This window comes from Daphnia pulex, chromosome 7 (genome assembly GCF_021134715.1).
Source record: "Daphnia pulex isolate KAP4 chromosome 7, ASM2113471v1".
In the NCBI taxonomy this organism is placed as follows: Eukaryota; Metazoa; Arthropoda; class Branchiopoda; order Diplostraca; family Daphniidae; genus Daphnia; species Daphnia pulex.
The window spans coordinates 12,204,660-12,222,388 of record NC_060023.1 but is presented as its reverse complement, the minus strand read 5'-3'; the positions used below and the strand labels follow the sequence as shown (position 1 = coordinate 12,222,388).

Sequence of the window (17,729 nt, the reverse complement as noted above, 5' to 3'; positions counted from 1 at the left end):
ACGATGAGATCAAAATCGGGTTTAGTTCCAACACTTGCCACTTGGTGGCGCTGCTTTCCAGACTTACTAAAAATGCTCAGAAACAGGCAATCGAGGATATATTCTTGATCAGCGTTTCACGTTGAGCACGATGAGATCAAAATCGGGTTTAGTTCCAACACTTGCCACTTGGTGGCGCTGCTTTCCAGACTTACTAAAAATGCTCAGAAACAGGCAATCGAGGATATATTCTTGATCAGCGTTTCACGTTGAGCACGATGAGATCAAAATCGGGTTTAGTTCCAACACTTGCCACTTGGTGGCGCTGCTTTCCAGACTTACTAAAAATGCTCAGAAACAGGCAATCGAGGATATATTCTTGATCAGCGTTTCACGCTGAGCACGATGAGATCAAAATAAAATTTAGTTCCAAAACTTGCCACCAGGTGGCGCTGATTTCAATACTTAGAAACAGGCACTTCTACTGCTCAGAACCATGTGAAACAAACATATTCTTGATCAGAATTTCACGCTGAGCACGATGCGATCAAAATAAAATTTAGTTCCAAAACTTGCCACCAGGTGGCGCTGCTTTCCAGACTTACTAAAAATGCTCAGAAACAGGCAATCGAGGATATATTCTTGATCAGCGTTTCACGCTGAGCACGATGCGATCAAAATAAAATTTAGTTCCAAAACTTGCCACCAGGTGGCGCTGCTTTCCAGACTTACTAAAAATGCTCAGAAACAGGCAATCGAGGATATATTCTTGATCAGCGTTTCACGCTGAGCACGATGAGATCAAAATCGGGTTTAGTTCCAACACTTGCCACTTGGTGGCGCTGCTTTCCAGACTTACTAAAAATGCTCAGAAACAGGCAATCGAGGATATATTCTTGATCAGCGTTTCACGCTGAGCACGATGAGATCAAAATCGGGTTTAGTTCCAACACTTGCCACTTGGTGGCGCTGCTTTCCAGACTTACTAAAAATGCTCAGAAACAGGCAATCGAGGATATATTCTTGATCAGCGTTTCACGCTGAGCACGATGAGATCAAAATCGGGTTTAGTTCCAACACTTGCCACTTGGTGGCGCTGCTTTCCAGACTTACTAAAAATGCTCAGAAACAGGCAATCGAGGATATATTCTTGATCAGCGTTTCACGCTGAGCACGATGAGATCAAAATCGGGTTTAGTTCCAACACTTGCCACTTGGTGGCGCTGCTTTCCAGACTTACTAAAAATGCTCAGAAACAGGCAATCGAGGATATATTCTTGATCACCGTTTCACGCTGAGCACGATGAGATCAAAATCGGGTTTAGTTCCAACACTTGCCACTTGGTGGCGCTGCTTTCCAGACTTACTAAAAATGCTCAGAAACAGGCAATCGAGGATATATTCTTGATCAGCGTTTCACGCTGAGCACGATGAGATCAAAATCGGGTTTAGTTCCAACACTTGCCACTTGGTGGCGCTGCTTTCCAGACTTACTAAAAATGCTCAGAAACAGGCAATCGAAGATATATTCTTGATCAGCGTTTCACGCTGAGCACGATGAGATCAAAATCGGGTTTAGTTCCATGACTTGCCACTTGGTGGCGCTGCTTTCCAGACTTACTAAAAATGCTCAGAAACAGGCAATCGAGGATATATTCTTGATCAGCGTTTCACGCTGAGCACGATGAGATCAAAATCGGGTTTAGTTCCAACACTTGCCACTTGGTGGCGCTGCTTTCCAGACTTACTAAAAATGCTCAGAAACAGGCAATCGAGGATATATTCTTGATCAGCGTTTCACGCTGAGCACGATGAGATCAAAATCGGGTTTAGTTCCAACACTTGCCACTTGGTGGCGCTGCTTTCCAGACTTACTAAAAATGCTCAGAAACAGGCAATCGAGGTTATATTCTTGATCAGCGTTTCACGCTGAGCACGATGAGATCAAAATCGGGTTTAGTTCCAACACTTGCCACTTGGTGGCGCTGCTTTCCAGACTTACTAAAAATGCTCAGAAACAGGCAATCGAGGATATATTCTTGATCAGCGTTTCACGCTGAGCACGATGAGATCAAAATCGGGTTTAGTTCCAACACTTGCCACTTGGTGGCGCTGCTTTCCAGACTTACTAAAAATGCTCAGAAACAGGCAATCGAGGATATATTCTTGATCAGCGTTTCACGCTGAGCACGATGAGATCAAAATCGGGTTTAGTTCCAACACTTGCCACTTGGTGGCGCTGCTTTCCAGACTTACTAAAAATGCTCAGAAACAGGCAATCGAGGATATATTCTTGATCAGCGTTTCACGCTGAGCACGATGAGATCAAAATCGGGTTTAGTTCCAACACTTGCCACTTGGTGGCGCTGCTTTCCAGACTTACTAAAAATGCTCAGAAACAGGCAATCGAGGATATATTCTTGATCAGCGTTTCACGCTGAGCACGATGAGATCAAAATCGGGTTTAGTTCCAACACTTGCCACTTGGTGGCGCTGCTTTCCAGACTTACTAAAAATGCTCAGAAACAGGCAATCGAGGATATATTCTTGATCAGCGTTTCACGCTGAGCACGATGAGATCAAAATCGGGTTTAGTTCCATGACTTGCCACTTGGTGGCGCTGCTTTCCAGACTTACTAAAAATGCTCAGAAACAGGCAATCGAGGATATATTCTTGATCAGCGTTTCACGCTGAGCACGATGAGATCAAAATCGGGTTTAGTTCCAACACTTGCCACTTGGTGGCGCTGCTTTCCAGACTTACTAAAAATGCTCAGAAACAGGCAATCGAGGATATATTCTTGATCAGCGTTTCACGCTGAGCACGATGAGATCAAAATCGGGTTTAGTTCCAACACTTGCCACTTGGTGGCGCTGCTTTCCAGACTTACTAAAAATGCTCAGAAACAGGCAATCGAGGATATATTCTTGATCAGCGTTTCACGCTGAGCACGATGAGATCAAAATCGGGTTCAAAGTCTTTTGATCAATTTATGTCTTTTAAGTTTAGTTTGGATAAATTCTGAGCTACTTTTATTTTGACAATAGATGGCGCTGACGTCGAATTTTTTAATTGAGTTTTAAAGCAGTTCTACTGGTCGGATAATTTTTTAAACCCGATATTCTTGTTCCTCGTGTCAAGACGCATCTTTTAAGTTTAGTTTGGTCAAATTCTGAGCTATTTTAATTTTCAAATAGGTGGCGCCACTTTTGAAAATGAGCTTTTTTTACTCTTGAGTAGATGGCGCTGCAATCGAAAATTTTTAAACTGCTTTTTGAAGCATTTCTACTGGAAGGGCTGCACTAGTCGATGTGTTTACTAATGCCCAGTTAAATGGTGGATCTCCTTTGTCCTGTGAATTTACATGTTCCGATTTGCTAATAATTTATTTGAACAATTTAAAGAACTTTATCGCCTCCTTCTTTAATTTCTTTAAAATCGAAGGGAAGGAAAGCTTTTCTTGCTGAGCTTGACGAGCACGAAAATTTTATCCGTTTGTATGGGGTGACGCGTTGACGACGAAACATTTTATTAACAATAAGCAATAACAAAGAAAAGGAAAAATATTAACAGTAAATAAACACAATGATATCATGTAAAATAATTAGAATAAAACGTAATGAATAAGAAAAATTAACGAAGTCTGAAAAAAACAAGTGAAAAATAAATGTTTTAAATTGTTAAACTGGCAACTGTGCTGCATTAGTCAGACGATTTAATAAAAAGAAACACATTTTTGAACATGTGTTTATTAGCAGTCTGCAGTCTAGTCAGTTTAGATTGGAATCTTGAAGTCTTGAACAGTTTTAATCTGATTTAATCGAGGAAAACAGAATGAAGGTAACGTACTCTTTGTCGAATGAACTACAATTTCATAGCTTTAAAATGTTAATTTATCAATCAGAGACTAGATGTTCTTCAAATCTTGGCAGAAAGGAATGAAAGAAGAAAACGCGAACTGGAGCTCAATGGTTTACCGTCAGAAAGCAAATAATTCTTTGCCCATAACCCCAATTTTTTCAAGGCAGGTAACATATAATGGATAATTTTCTGTTTGGGCCCAAAACAAAACTTACACACATTTTCACTCAAAGACTCCATCCTCGTTGAATCATCATCCCAGAGTGCTTCGTCAAAAAGTAGTAGACAGGAAGAATTAAATCGTGCTACAGTTCTGGATAATTTTGATGATACACAAGTTTATCTTTTTTATTCAAAATGTAAATTCTCAATTGATTGATTGTTTTATCTTATTATCATCTTCATTCATTCCCTTAGGCGAAGTAAACTATTCTTGGCTTGATAAAGATCTAGGTATTAAAGATGTTCCAAGATGTCTTCTTCAGATTTGGTGAACTATTTGCGGTCAGAAATAAAGGTATAATTTACAAAATTGAATGTTGTGGCTCTAACTGATTGTTTCTCATTTTGTTTTAGGGCAATAAATTACAACGATCATTGTTAACCTGCAAATTATCATGTAGGAGATATTTGTTCTTTCTAATGTCAGTGACAACAAGCAAAGATGTCCCTGCTAGCAATTTTACGTCGCCAGGACGGACTGTGTGTGTCCTTTCCGGACGATGGGATATCCCATCGGTCCGTCCTGAGTCCGTACGCGGGACATCCAAATGTCGCGCCCAAGGATGTCCCACCGTGGACAGTCAATGGACGTCACCAAAGGACATAGTAGGGAAAGAAAATTTTGGGGATTGAAGAAAAGAAATTGGCGCGGGTGAGTCGGGTCACCCATCCAACTACTTCTTTCACCGATGCTGCTGCATTTTTATTTCTTTGCCACGTCTTCATTTGATGTGGCATATTCCCTTATTTTATTTGTACAATGAATAGAATAATAACCTAGTTCTTATATTTGCACTTAGTAATAAAGTTTTAGATTGAATTATTGCAACAATATTTTAAGGAGGAGAGAATATTAAATATGGAATAAAGCGAAGATTTTATTTCAATTTAATATTTACAAAAATTAATGTATTTTTTATAATTACAAAGAAATCATATCGTAGATTTACATATAATTAAGTTAAAATAATGTTTTATTACACCGCTCATCTCCAATATGATATTTATAGATTTTATCATGTATGGATTATATACGGTGGGAACTGGGAAGGTAGATGGATGTCAACAGGACATTCAATATTTATTGTCCTAAATGCGTCCAACTTTTCCATCCTTCGGACGTAAAAATTGGACGTCTATTTGACGACCAAAAAAAATTATCCTATGGATATCCCTAGTTGTTCCCAAAAGGGCGAGACGTCCCTTGGATGAAGGGACTAACATAGGATATCCTATGGATATCTTGTGCTAGCAGGGGTGGCAGAACTCAGAAGTGTGTCTCAAGATTCTTTCAGAAAAAATATCTGATAAAACTCAACAATTCTGTATTGAAGTGCCTGACTTACTTCTAGTCCTGATGAATTTTGGTACTGTTCAAAGCAACTTTTGGCCTGTGGCTTTGGACATTTCTTTTCCTTTTCCATTTCTCCGCCCATTCCGGAAATTTTCCATGAACAGTTTCGATTCGGAAAAACATCATGTCCCTTTCCCTCGCTTGAATTTGGAGAAAATATTGTCTCTCTTGAGTTTCAATGTGAAAACATATCCCTATTTTTCCGAGAACGAGAAAATTGGAATGTGCAACCTCTTGCTAAACCTTTACATGGCCAATTTTATAGCTGGAGACACTTTTCTAACTCTCAAAATCAGAGACATTATATCACGTATACTTGAAAGTTTTACAGTAGAGGAATGGAGTGAACTTAATTTCAAAATGGTATTTCTTTTATATTATGTTTTGTTTTAAGTTCTCAAACTTATCTTTTTGGTTTTAGTATTGAAGAACTTATTTTGCAGTGTTGGATTGAGAACCTGTAACCTACAGCGATGGTTCAACGAATTACGTACAGTATATACCAACAACTACAAGCAGTGGAGCAACTACAAGCTGTCGGTTCATCAGCGATGGACTCGAGTAAACGACGAGCAATGGTCGTTTGCCGAAGGGCTTCTTCCGCCAAGGCAAGAAATTGACTCATCTTCATCAGGTTTATTGCAGCAACTTGAGAGAATTCACTTGAAAAGATGCAGGGCACATACTAACATGTGTTGTATTTTTCTGAATTATGTTTTGATTGAGCAGTAGATAGCAATTAACTTTAGTTTATTGCATTAATGTTGGAAGGTTTATTGAAATATTTCCTTTAGATTCAACATGACTGTTCGATGACAAAGTTAGTTGGAAACCTAACTCAAATACCGATAACCTTTGCTGCAGCTGCCTTACAGCCACAAGCAGGAAAATTATTCTTTTCCTCAGAAAGTTGTTTTATTTTTTGTCCTGAATCCCCTATACTTTCTTTTAATATTAGAGATTTTTATGTTGAATAAGTTAACGAAAGTTTGAAATTGCTAACTAAATCATTTGTATGATGTGTCATAGGGAAAGCTGCTGGAGTAATCTAGTGTTCATCCTCTTGATTCATTTCGTGTCAGCTAGCAGCTAGTGAAAGGCGTAACGATTCGAGTTGAGCTGCTGCCGCTGCGTGCTGTCTGCAAGAACGCATCAAATTAGCTGTCGCTAGGTGGCTTAAAATGATTTCCACTAGGTTGCGCGAGTGTCTTCACTCTTCAGGGATAAATGTGTTATGGTCGTGACGTTTCTCATGATGAAAATGAAAAGGTCCAATGCAACATTAAAAGTAATTATTTTTTATCCAATTTCTTACTAAAGTACTTAATCAATATGACTAGAGATCAATTTGCTATTTGAATACCTTGCCAATCATAACTTCCTTTGTAAAATTTCAGATGTCATTCTTTTGGACTGCATAGTGTTGTCTTACTCCTGGTATTCTATGGTCATAATGAGTCCTGCATGTAATTGTGTACACACTGTGTTTCCTGATGGTAATCTTAATATTTTCTTAAATAGGTCCGCTGCTGGTTACTTTGTTGCAGACAGCTGGGGATAGGTGTTCCTTTTGCAGGTGTGCTACTGGTACTGGTAGTAATTTTCGTCATGTACAGAAACAATTCTTAAGCAGGTAAGTGAATCATGAGAGTTGCCACTTTCCAAGTCTGTTTTCTAATCTACTTTAATTCATCTTGTAAAAGGATGTTGAAGATCTTTCCTTTCTCCACGTGGTTGCTGACGTGTCATGAAGATGTGTTTTTGGGAGGGTCTCTACTATATTGCAAGACAAAAGTGTGATGAAAACAGGAAATCTGAAATGGTAATAATGTACTGGTATGATAAATCAAGTAGGTTAGCATTTTGTTCTTGGTTGAAGATAACTGACATCTTATTTCATGCTTCAAATTAGAGCTTTTGTGGAAGGTTCTTCGTACTTGGAAAGAGTTGTAAATTTTGTTTGATCAGACAGAGCAGATTGCATATTCTTAAAACCTGAAATGAAATCTTTGCGATGTGTTGATCTTTGGTCATTTCTTTTTCTTGTTTAGTGTATATTTAAAGTAGATCATTATTGGTATCTTTTTTCACATTTCAAAATGTTTATTAAAGTTCTTTTTCTTTGTAGGTGTCCATCTTTCTTAATAGCCCACATTTCTACTTGACAGCTCTACCAATGTGTTTAACAGCATAAGAAGTTAATCAATGATGCCAAGCTTCTAAGGACTTACAAACGAAAATGTTTCTCATTTCACAGTAATGGTGATCCCAAAGAATATGACCATTGAAGATTTAGTTCTCTATGCAGAGACAAAACGATAGTGTTAAGTCTGAAGTTGAGTCACACCAATTAGCTTGAAACTAAATTGCTTTTTTCACACTGCAGTGGCTGAAAACAATTGGATGTACATGGCTAATTTTATCGTCATATAAATAGGGTGGTGGACATGTTACAAAATTTTTCCACAAGAATGCAGAAAACTTATCAAATCAATTACTAGATGACCTTTTTATATCTTCCTTTTTACTCCTATCATTTGGTAAGGTTACCCCTGATTCAAATAGTCATATCTTTCACATCTCACTAGAGTTATTGATTATTCTAAGGGTTTAAATAGTGACGAACTGACAGGTGGATGGTGGCAGCATATTTGATACAGGGATCCACTCTTTCTTATAGGCTAAAGCATCTGACAGAAGTTATCCAAAATAGGCAACTTGTGTGTATTACGTTTCAGATGGTTTCGATTCCGACTAGTCCGGTGCATCAGTGGGCCCTCTTCCGACAAACCCAGATTAGTTTCATTATCAATCATGTTTTCGAATTTTTTTTAGAAAATGGCTAATTGGTTTTTCTTTTGTGAACATATGTTGGTGGTGGACCGTAAATTCCAGAATCGGATGAGATTTCTGGCGATGACAATAGAACAGGATGCATATTCGGAAGTCATGGGCTGTCTGATGGGCCCGCAACACGTCCAGCAGCCACATTGAGACTCGGAAACGTTTGTCGGTTCTTCGTTGCCGACGTCGGCCGTCTTGACTGAGTTACATCACGCTACCTGGACAATTCCCGACTCTTCACTCGCTTCGACGACAACAAAGAATTTTTTCCGGTTCCAAAGTTTATTGTGTTTCGTCGGTGGACCACACATTTTGAGTCATCGTTATTATGATGCATTTGCCTATAATAGTGAAGCAGGAGCGATAACTGGGAGCAGCTGCCGGATGATTCTGGAACCACGAACTTACTCTTCCGTTTGGTGTTCCGATTCGCCAGTTATTTGTTTGGTCGTTTGCATCGCAACCGACTGAAACATCACCGCAATGAACCGAAACTATGAGATGCTATTTTGTTGCCGGGAGTAATCAAAGATATCCTATCAGGTAAAATTCCATTAGAACTATTTCTTGAAACTCTAAAATTTGAATTCTCATTTAATTTTATTGCTGCCCAGTGCTGGATCGTGGATAGAATCATTCGTTCGGCTGAAGAATATCTCGATTCTTTCGAATGACCTGGCCCAACAATTCACAGATATCGCCGGGATCAACTCGCTTATTCAATCCCGCCATATTGGGATCCAGCAAAGAAAACTTTTACTCCTCAGCTGAATGTTGTCCACCATTCAACAACGGATGCCACTGCTTCTAGTCAATCTGCTGGACCGTGTTCCGGCATGAAAGATTCATTTCAGATTGTTTGAAATTGCCATGAACTTGTTTGTTTTTTGTTTGTTTTCTGCAATTCGTCTTGTTGTGGAGCGTCTAGACTAGCATATCTGAGTAAGGGTCTAACAGTTTGCGTATTGGCCCAGTCGAAGGTACTGGAGGAAGTCTGATTGGTGGCGATCGTGTGCCCGTTTTAGTGATGGTTAGTTAGAGAACGCTGCCGTAATTGTTGTCACAGAAGGAGTGATTTATGTCTCCGGCTCTTTTAGTTAAATTTCGTGTCAGAAACAAAAAGGTTTTCCATTCAGGGTTCCCCATCTCTCATACCGGTCTGTTACAGCAGTAGTCAACGGCGTACAAAGAATTTTTTATATCAAGGTTTTTTTTCTCATTTAAATGCTGCAGTGCATTAATGTTAGTATTTGTTTTTGTAAGAGTTGACTGGGGAAGTATTGGGTTTGTACATGCATGGTGTTATTTATCATAAGAATACAAGAACAGACATGGGAAACATTGGGAGGTAATAGAGGGGGGACATGTGGAAGGAGTAGGAAATGAACCTGGGGCCTTTCTTATCATCACTAGGGGCCGTAACCATGACAGAGGTCCATCATCCAATTTGATAAATCTCGAGAATTTAATCCGATCCTTTAAAGGGCTGGCTAAGAATGCTGTGGAATTTTTCAATTTAGGCAACACAGTAGGTAGCTATTGGTTATAGCTCAAAATTGTCACGAGTTACGTGTTTGAATCTTGTAGGACAATGGAAGAATAAGAGGGTAGGAAGTAGAAGTGCAGAGAAATCAGAAATCTTTGGAATAGTCCAGTAAAATGCGAATGTATAAGAAAAGAAACGTGGTAAGTTGCAATTTTATTTTTCAACGGGATATTTACATCCATCAGGATGATTCCATTCATAGTTGAAATGTTTGGTTAGTAATGTAACTATAATTGCGTATTATAGAGACGTTACATAGTGTTTAAGGATTGATCCACCGTAGTGTTGGTAGTTTTAAATGGTACACGCGAATCTTTCAGTCTTCATTCTGCAGTGTTGTGTTAGCAATGGAGGAGTAGGGTTGTCGAATTTGTGTTCTGGTCATCCGTGTGGACAATCGGTTTGACTGAGTGTGTGCTTGTCAAGGTTGTTTTAACTCTTACTTTTATACGGCAGTATAAAACTAAATCAATAAATGTGTAATTGAAAATAACTTGTGCCTAGTTTGTGTTTTGTTTTTACTTCGGGTGTTGCAGGATGCAAAAATTGTGGATTGATTACCGTTTGGAGTTACTTATTTGGCTGTTGGTGATGTGTTGGCGGTTTTTTTATGGTGAGAAGATGATTATTTAGTGAAGACCATATTATGTTAGTATCGATTTCTCGTATTTCTTTGTTATTCTAATGAGTGTCGATTACTTAAACCGGGAATTATTTCCAATTATTTTAAACCTTGCCTTTGCCTTATTTTCTGCAGTTATTTTTATTTACTTTACACGTCTCTGAAACATTTATCGGCAGTTGCTGAGATGCGATTTTTAGTGATGACTAACATTTGTTGAATCAGCAACAAAGCTCACTTGTTCGATTTTTGAAAAATTGATTTTTTTTTCTACTTCCGGTTTTCTCATTTTAGTCAGTAGTTCAGTAAATATTCATTCCACGAAAAAAAGAACCACATTTTCGTGATCCTCGTCAAATTTGTGGTAAAGTTCATGTTTTTTTTTGTACGTTTTCGTACTTCCGGTTTAGAAAATTTTCCTGAACTATAGTTCAGGAAAATTCTCGATTTTGACAAAATTTTGGATTTCGTTCAAATTACACCTAATCGACCCCAAATTTCATGGAGATCACGAATATTTGGTTTATTTTGTCAGCAGCTCAACGGTTAAGGTGCTATCGCTTACTTCCGGTCTACTTCCGGAAAATTTGCATAAAAGATTGATTGCTAGGTTTTGGCGAACAAAAATGCGCTTTTCAAGTTATGTGAGTATGTTAAGACCAGCCCTTCAAATACTGAGTTTTTAGACGTGTCTAATAGATGGCGTGTCGATTATTGTGTCAGTTATGGGCTTATGGCGTTTTGCTGTCAGAAGTTAAGCTATCTTTTCTTCGAAAATTACCAATGAATTCATAGGTAAATACGAGTGATTTCGTCTGTAACTTGTCGGTGATGTGTTCTATTCCGTGTATATGTTGGATAACCTTAATGTTTTTCATTGGGGGCTAAAGGGCTACCCTGTGCCCAGCATCCGAAGACAAATCTGGCCACCAGATGTCCTCCTCGGAGCCCCATCAATCATAAATCATGTTTTTCATCAACTTACAGTCTGATAACTGAAAACTTACAGTCTGAATGTCGTGCAGCCGGCCGTCAACTATTTTGTTCAAACTCGTTGTATTCTACTGAATGTGCCATCGAAATGATACAGGTGACAACCAACACTAGCTTTATAACATGCTGAAACCTTAATTCTTCTCATGTTTTATTAGGATTCATCATAATTATCGGCTGTTTCTATTGGACTTGCTAGATCACCAACCCCAGCATGGACCAATCTCTCATTCCAGCTTCTAGAGAATCTTGGATAACTGATTGGCATTTTCATGTGTAAGTTCACTTGTCATGTCAGTCGTATATGTTTCAAAAGTATTGATCTACACTTACATCTATCTAATGTTTAAGAGACAATTTGAGTGTGTAATGATAACTGTTTAATTATTCTTTTAGATCATAGACGCACATTGATGACATAAATTATAAACAAGGTGACTTATTTTTCTTTTTTTATTTACAGGATATAAACTCCAGGTTTCTAAATTTGCACAGCAGACTTTATGAGAATTCATGTCCTTTCAAGTAAGTCAGCAAGGTCACTTGTTTACTAACCTTTTGGCTGCTACCCTTGAATCTCCCTTTTTACTCTCTAAAGCGGGCCATCTTAATTTGAGGTATTGCTTATTCTGTCGTTACAATCTTGTTTTTACAATCTTGTATTTATTGGTATCCCAATAAATGTTCATTCTGCTTACAGGGTAATCCTTCGCTACTTGTCATGGACTTCATCCACTGGTGAAAACCGACGAGAGAATGCTGTAATCCAAGACTGATAAATTGTTTAGTCGTTAGATTAAATTAAAAGTGCATATCTGGGCTCCCTTCTTTTCTGTGGCCCCGTTTCCCTATCTAACCACTAACCAACGCCCGCCGGTGGTCACTCACCCGCTGTGAAACCAGGAGGAGGGGAGGGCTCTGGTCGAACGGGGACTTGGAAGGCGCATGATCCGATGAAAACTTTTGGAGGGTCATGAGCCTAACCCGGAAGCCTAGTATGACTACATCTCCCCGGAAAAACTTGCCTCGTACTTCTCTCTTCTTCTCGGTCCAGATAAATATCTCTGGGGGCCGTAGACAAAACCTATAACAGCATGTGCGAGTTTATAAGAAGCAGCCCACTATCCAATGAAAGAAAAAGCCGTGGATTAGTTTTGCGGACAGTCACGCAGATTTCCGCACAAATAGACCATCGCTTTTTGTCTCATTGCCGCAGCGGTGGTGGCGGGTTTGCAATAAACTCGTACAGTAGAAAAACGTCTTGAACCGGACGCTCTGTTTATTGAATTATTGAAAAGAAAAATAACTGGTTTAAAATACAAATTTTGTATTCATTATTGACATTACATTGTTTGGGTTTAACATTGGTTTATGTGGTTTAGGGATTTAATTTGAGGATTGAAAGGTGTATGTTAGTGGGGTTTGAAGAATTGGAAAGTATAAGTTTTTGGGGTTTGGAAATTAATTGGTGTGGACTGGATATGTTTGTAGGGTTAAAGATTAACTGATTTTTTATCCAAACTTGAATTCCCCCTCCCTCCAACATCCTCCACTTTCCTTTCCCAATCCCGAAAACATGTTTATTATTTGTTTGACATAAACATCCCACAATTGTTTTTGTTGCTTCTTAACTCCTGAACGATAACTGCATAGATGCAATGAAATTTTAACAATATGATGATTGATGATGCAATATTAGTAACAAAACACCACCACCAAGGAACGACCAGTTGAACTTGATGCAGAAAGATCTCTCACCAGACACCAGCATAGGCTGCAACAACGTGCCACATCCGGAAGCAACTACGCGAACATAAACGCTAAACCTATAACCAAAATTAAATGAATTAATCTTCAGCATCAATGGAAATGCTGTCAATGAAAAGACAAATAAATGTCACTCTATGTTATTTACAAGAGTTAAGCTTAATCACACCCATAAGAAAATTGTACACTTCAAATTCAACAGACTGGCTGAAAAAATCCATCTGTGAATTAGACTGAAATGAAGAAGAAGGTGAAGCTAAGACTTAAACTAGCTGTAAATCTACAGACATCATGCAAATTGAACAAAATACCGCCTGCAACTTCCATAACAAGACACCAGCAACAAGTAACAGCCACAGGTTAACTTGATGCACAACAATCTTTCACCGGCCAAGGGGTAAACAAACAAAGAACCTTGTTGACCATGTTGGTGGTGTTGGCCTTTTCCTTATCCTTGGATGGGCAACAAAATGGTTCTCATTCGGTCTAAATGCAAAATCTAAAGCAAAATTTAATTTAGAAATAAAAATAATTAAAACTGTTGCACACAAAATGATGAATTCTCTCTCTCATCAGCAACAAAGAATTGGATCTGGCGCAGGCATCAATATCTTGAAGATTTACAACTTGAAAGGGAAAAGTGAATGTGAACATTATTGTCTTAAAGAACACAGTAATTCAAAATATTTTTGGTAAAATAATTAACCTGCAACAGAAATGATTTTTCTTCAGAAGACATAGGTTGTGAGCTTGCATTATTGGATTAGACCATTTCATTTCTATTGTCACGAGCACCTAGTTGGCCAGGTACATGAAAACTTCAGCTGAAATTATCTGAAAACATAGTCAAGAATGCAGTAAGAATCATTTGCTAAAGTTTGTTTTATCTATTACTTAAAAACAGTTAACTTGTTATCCGATCTCCGTTGTTAAACTTTTTTGACGTGTAATATCACGTCTGTCTGTGACTGACTGTGCAACCAACTTAAGATTCAAAACTCATTACTAGATGTCGCTAGTGTCGCTGATGTTGTTCTTTGTGAAACGAGGCGAAATGAGCGATACAAATTGTTTCTAATTTATACTTATTCCTGTGATTTAAAATACCAAATTGAACTTCATATCTTATGTAGGTTTATCTTTACATAGTTTCCTTATTTTTATACTGTACTAACTTATTTCTTCAAATTCTAGATGCATACTGTCAGTCATTCCAGCAGGTTGACTTATCGCTCAGTCAATTTCCATCCATTAGATCCTCATGCTGTCAAAAGCCTAAAACTCATGTTTGAAGAGCACATATAGTGGAATATAAATGTGTCGAGATAAGGTATTTCCCCATTACTGCTGTATCAATCACCAGACCATTACAATTCAGATTTTCATATAACATAGGTATTCTTGCTTATTAACCATAGTATCTTTTCTGAATCTCGCAATTTTGGTGGTGTACCTTGCAACAGCATGCTTGTTGTTATGGCTTTTTTTTACTTTGGTTTAGAAGGCAACCCAGCTAAGAGATAGGTAAAGTTTTATCTCTTATGTGTGTAAATGTGTGTAAATTTGTAAATAACGTAGAGAATTTGCTTGTCCCATTTCCACTTAGAGATTCAGTGACATGAAGAGTGTGAAGTGAACCACCTATCACCACGCTACTGCTATTCTTCATGACACTTTCTTTAGCATCAGGAAATTTATCTCAACATGTGGAGTAATGCTGTTGGTTGCTGTGAATTCCATTTTTACTGTTTTCATGAACTTTTCAGTGTGCTTCTTAGAAGAGGTAAAGATTGATATGCTTTATTCATTTTTATATTTTCATTAATGTAAAACATTTTTTTTTTTTTACAGAGCACGCAGTTTCTTTGTGGAATCGTGTGACCCTGGCACGAAGATTCTTGAGCCAACGCTGGCTTTTGTCCATGACCAACGTTCTGCTTCATCCCTATCTTCCGGCGTAAGCTCATCCAGCTTCTGCTTCATCGCTTCGTACACAAAAATACAACTTGTCTTACTTCACTGACGAGTTGGAACACTTCAGTGGTCGCTTCCGTGCCGCTGTTACACACCTGCAGTCACTCACCACGGGATTATGCCCAGGTACCCGACAATTTACTTATTTTCGTAGATTATCTATTCGAATAGTATACTTACTTGTGTCTGTAATAATTCCGAAATCAGGCCCTACTTGCGCGCAAACGTATTGTTTCTTAGACGTTTTTTTTCTAACGCTAGATGGCTTTTCGATAATAGTCAGCTGTTGAAACCGTCAGTTTCAGTTACTTTAAAATCTCTTTAACCAGTTATCGGCAGATGTTGTGTGGAAATTTTTTAGTGAAAACTGAAGATAACTATTCCCCCAATAAAGCTCACTTGTTAGAATTTTAATAATGTGCTTTTTTTTCTACTTCCGGTTTACTTATTTCCGTCAGTAGTTTAGTAAATATTGATCTGACGCACAAAAGAACCACATATTCGTGATCCTCGTAAAATTTGTGGTAAAGTTCATGTTATATTTTTTACGTTTTCGTACTTCCGGTTTCGAAAATTTTCCTGAACTATAGTTCAGGAAAATTCTCGATTTTGGCCAAATTTTGGATTTCGTTTAAATCACATCTAATCGACCCCAAATTTTATGGAGATCACGAATATGTGGTTTATTTTGTCGACAGCTCAATGGTTGAGGCGCTGTGCTTACTTCCGGTCTACTTCCGGAAAATTTTCAAAACAAACTAGCAAGTGAGCTTTGTTCTGTTTACAATTCTCAATATTGCAAGCTGGATTTTAAGTTTAAAAAATTGCATCTTGAAATCTTTGAGCTAAAAAACCTGACAATTGTTTCTATCTGTATTATGTAACTTTTATTGGCATTTTACTTAATAACAACTGTTTTGTCTTTATTCAGGTAATGCATAGGAGACGTCGAGAAGATGGACACCTAAACATCTCCGTTATCTCCAAAATGTCAGCGCGGATTATCATTTGTTGTTGGTAATATTTTTGTTGTTGTTTGTGTTAGTTAACCCGTTGTCTGCCACGCCTTTGTTCTCCCCTACCTCCTTAGCACGGGCCTCCTAGAGGCCTCCTATTGGCGTGCATTCCATCTTCTCCTGTCAACCCTGACTTGTCAGCAATGGCAAGTCCCACCTTGCGTCATGGATCCTTCAGACATGGCGCGTAGAGAGTAGAGAACAACCTACGGGTTGTATGGCGTGGCAGCCAACGGGTTAACTTAAGTGTATGTATGTATGTATGTATATGTGTGATTGTAAAAAGTGGTGGAATTGTGGGTGGAGGTGGGATAATAAAGCAATTCCTTTTAAAGTTTTTTGTTGTGTCTTATAACTTATAATAAAATCATGTTTAGCACTTGACTTGTATATTTCTTACAACTTAGAAGTTTTACATAAGTTATTGGCAGAAGTGGGTGATCATCTCAGACTCTTTAAATAAACTTCTATCAGGAACCAAACACTATCTTCAACTCTTGTGGCACAGCAATTTCAGGAGAACACCAGAACAGCTACTTCAGTTCTTTTCTTCAATCCTGTATCAGCTGCATAATCACACCTCTCAACTGGAAACAGGCTGCAAAACCACTGCACATTAAACAGCACAGGCATAGTTTAAGTATCACCAAGTCCTATGGGGAAAAAGGAATATTATTTTACATGATCAAACTTAAGATGCAAAAGAAATCGTGTAAAACAAATGACAGACATTTTTCCAAGTTCCATTGGCAAATGAAATTTTAAATGAAGATTAAATCCCATGAAAAGATAATTCTGTACATCTAATTCTTAAGTGTTAGAAAAAGTTGGTAAAAGAGAGTGGAAATTTTGGTTCTAGTCAATCAACTTACCATTTCAAAAAATCTTCCTGCAATGACCCTTCAGGATAACACCAGCTCGATAAACTGCATGCAGCAGCTGCAGCTCAACTTGACTCAATCACGCCTTTCACCAGCTGGCTGCAACAAAACCACTGTAATGATGCCGGCCATGGAGCTCAGACTTTGTTGAGTTCTCACATTCTGCAACAGTTAGGCAACGGGATCTCCAACCTGAACACCAACTAATAAAATCTATAGCATCATTGCAGAGAAATAGATCAACAAAATTACTCTACTACCTCTGTAGTGTTTCTGCGTGAGATGAGACGTCCATCCGAACAGGTACAGCTAACAACCGACGACATTTCGGCAAAATAGAAAGCAGTTCCAGTCCACGTGATCGATTATTTGGCCAAGCGGAAATTATATGCCAGATTGCCTGTAAATTCACACAGCAACGTCTAGGATTAATTACATTTGAGAAATCAGAAATTCAAACTAGAATTTACCATTAAATTTCAATGCTGAAAATGTAGATCGACACCTGCAATTCCGTAACGAATTTGGAATACCTTTCCACTTGGCGTTTCGGAACAAAATGGCGATAAGTTTCGTCCTCTCAGACACTGGCGTCATCTGGCGGCTGGGGGGACAACTTGATTTTAGCCACCTACTGACGGAGCCAAAGATTCCTCCACGATTACCACG

The 17,729-nt window shown here is 38.3% G+C and overlaps 6 long non-coding RNA genes across 20 annotated transcripts; 4 read left to right on the top strand and 2 right to left on the bottom strand.

The window, feature by feature from the left end:
• Positions 1-3,653: 3,653 nt before the first annotated feature.
• LOC124197528 lies at positions 3,654-4,509 on the top strand. The gene is made up of 4 exons (XR_006876194.1): positions 3,654-3,820; positions 3,885-4,008; positions 4,075-4,358; positions 4,418-4,509. It is a non-coding gene; the product is annotated as an uncharacterized LOC124197528 (long non-coding RNA).
• An 819-nt stretch (positions 4,510-5,328) lies between these two features.
• On the top strand, positions 5,329-10,316 carry LOC124197527. Of its 15 annotated transcripts, XR_006876189.1 has the most exons (10): positions 5,329-5,780; positions 5,839-6,145; positions 6,212-6,326; positions 6,447-6,705; positions 6,815-7,050; positions 7,121-7,239; positions 7,546-7,740; positions 7,804-7,957; positions 8,025-8,804; positions 8,876-10,316. It is a non-coding gene; the product is annotated as an uncharacterized LOC124197527 (long non-coding RNA). The 15 variants fall into 15 exon arrangements; XR_006876184.1 differs by having other exon boundaries at positions 6,212-6,705; XR_006876188.1 differs by having other exon boundaries at positions 5,839-6,326.
• A 1,322-nt stretch (positions 10,317-11,638) lies between these two features.
• Positions 11,639-12,179, top strand: LOC124197526. Its single transcript, XR_006876178.1, has 3 exons — positions 11,639-11,698; positions 11,886-12,039; positions 12,123-12,179. It is a non-coding gene; the product is annotated as an uncharacterized LOC124197526 (long non-coding RNA).
• Positions 12,180-13,581: 1,402 nt separating this feature from the next.
• LOC124197525 lies at positions 13,582-13,945 on the bottom strand. The gene is made up of 2 exons (XR_006876177.1): positions 13,896-13,945; positions 13,582-13,688 (listed from the first exon to the last, which is right to left on the bottom strand). It is a non-coding gene; the product is annotated as an uncharacterized LOC124197525 (long non-coding RNA).
• Positions 13,946-14,474: 529 nt separating this feature from the next.
• Positions 14,475-14,842, top strand: LOC124198174. The gene is made up of 3 exons (XR_006876506.1): positions 14,475-14,519; positions 14,585-14,713; positions 14,796-14,842. It is a non-coding gene; the product is annotated as an uncharacterized LOC124198174 (long non-coding RNA).
• A 1,709-nt stretch (positions 14,843-16,551) lies between these two features.
• On the bottom strand, positions 16,552-17,682 carry LOC124196661. The gene is made up of 4 exons (XR_006875785.1): positions 17,531-17,682; positions 17,321-17,460; positions 17,052-17,263; positions 16,552-16,832 (listed from the first exon to the last, which is right to left on the bottom strand). It is a non-coding gene; the product is annotated as an uncharacterized LOC124196661 (long non-coding RNA).
• Between the last annotated feature and the right edge of the window lie 47 nt (positions 17,683-17,729).